The sequence below is a fragment of the Myotis davidii genome, unplaced genomic scaffold, assembly GCF_000327345.1.
Source record: "Myotis davidii unplaced genomic scaffold, ASM32734v1 scaffold201, whole genome shotgun sequence".
Taxonomy (NCBI): Eukaryota; Metazoa; Chordata; class Mammalia; order Chiroptera; family Vespertilionidae; genus Myotis; species Myotis davidii.
Window position 1 is genome coordinate 5,385,455 of NW_006297819.1, and position 2,100 is coordinate 5,387,554.

General features: G+C 44.0%; 1 protein-coding gene across 1 annotated transcript in view; it reads left to right on the forward strand.

Annotated features, from left to right (window-relative positions):
- The window catches only part of CFAP44 (cilia and flagella associated protein 44), a 75,636-nt gene that overhangs the window by 22,014 nt on the left and 51,522 nt on the right, over window positions 1–2,100 (forward strand). The gene's annotated exons all lie outside the window — the stretch shown is intronic.

Below are 2,100 nucleotides of genomic sequence, written 5' to 3' on the forward strand. Positions count from 1 at the left end.
TTTTCTGTTTTGGGGACATTTATCCTGGTTGGTGTTCTCTGAACTTCCTGGATCCATGGTCCGGTGTCTGGTGTTAATTTGGGGGAAATTCTCAGTCATTATTGTTTCAAATATTTCTTCTGTTCCTTTCGGTCTTCTCTTTCTGGTGATCACATTACACATATGTTGCACCTGTTGTAGTTGTCCCACAGCCCTTGGATATTCTGTTCTGTTTTTATCAGTCTTTGTTCTCTTTGCTTTTCAGTTTTGGAAGTTTCTGTTGACATAGCCTCTGATGCAGAGATTCTTCCCCCAGCTGTGTCCAGTCTACTAATAAGCCCATCAAGGCATTCTTTATTTCTGCTACAGTGTTTTTGATCTCTAGCTTTTCTCTTTGGTTCTATTTTAGGATTTCCATCTCTCTGCTTACATTGCCCGTCTGTTCTTACAGGTTGTCTGTATTATCCATTAGAGCCCTTAGCATATTAATCATAGTCGTTTTGAATTCCTGATCTGATCATTCCAACATCCATGCTATGTCTGGTTACGATACTTGCTCTGTCCCTTCAAACTGTGCTCTATGCTTTGATATGCTGTGTAATTTTTTTCTTGGGAGCCAGGGTTGGTATACTCAGCAGAAAGAACTCCTTTAAGTGAGCCTTTAGGCGTGGCGGTAAGGTGTAGGGGGAGGGGAAGCATTCTCTAGTCTCATGATTAGGTCTCCATTTTTAGTGAGCCTGTTCTTCTGAACTGTGAACTTTAACATGTTACTCAGTATTTTTCTACACCCATAGGTGGGAGAGGATGGCTAGAGTGGGCTGGAGTTGGGGATGGGCATACCTTGAAGATAATGCAGGTTTGGTCCCACACCACTGCAATCAGGCAAATATTGCAGGGATGTGAGTTGTAATCATTTTGTTGGTGGAGAGCTTGCCTTCAATTTGTAAAAAGCACAGCATCCGTGAAGCCCATTAAGCAAAGGGCAGTACACGAGCGAGCCTGTGTTTTAGTTACTCCTTTTAATACCCCAGCATTGCAGGCGCTGCTCATTGGTTTCTCCTGAGGGCAGGCCTTATTCTGAACAGACTGCTCCGGGCATTTCCAAAGGCTCCCTTTCCCCTCCCCGTGACGGAAGCCTCAGGGGATTTCTCTAGAGCAGTGGTTCTCAACCTTGGCTGCACATTAGAATCACCTGGGAATCTTTTTAAAATCCTGATTTCTGGGCCTCATCCTCCGGAAATTCTGTTTCTTTGTTATGGGGTGGGGACGCAACATTAGTAACAAAGAAACAGAATTTCCGGAGGATGAGGCCCAGAAATCAGGATTTTAAAAAGATTCCCAGGTGATTCTAATGTGTTTACTGTGGGAGGCTGGTCGGGCTCTTGGAGGTAAAGCTCACAATATTGTTAGGGCCACCTTATGATGGGGTCCCCCTGGAGTTTTTTACTCTCAGACTGGTCCACACAGAGCTTCCAGCAATTTGTCAGTTACAGTTCAGGTTTTTGTTTGTCTGTTTTAATTTTTATTGTTGAAAGAATTATATAGGGCCTCCTTTCCCCCTCATTAACCTCTTCCAGCCGCTCCCTTCCTCTCCCCACCCCAGGCCCTCACCACCCCATTGTCTGTGTTCACTGGTTCCCCCCCCGCTGTTTTGGCTCCTTCTACCCCTGAGTCTTGGCTCTGGTGAATCGCACATCCCCGTATTCACCTGTCAGTCTCTCCAGTCTTGAGGTGAAGGGTTTGCCCGGGTCCTTGCCTCTCTTGTGGACCCAAGCAGAGTTGTCAAGTTTTTAGTCTGAATGTTCAGTTTTTCACTTGTTAGGATGGAGTCGTGACTTCCTAGCTCCTTACCTGGAAACCTGAAGTCGTCAACTTTTATTTCGTGATTGTTCCCCCTACCATCCCCATTGGCAGATTTTAAATTATAGATTGAGTTCTTTCTGCTAGCATGCTTTTGTGCTCCTCTCTCCCACAACATAAAATGGAAGATTTTCTCAAATTGTTGTTCTTATGTAAAATATGATTACGATTTATTTATCCTCCATCTATATTATGTAATTCTTTCTAAAACCAAGGGTAATGAATGATGCTAGAATTATTTATTTAGGGGATTCTCGGCAT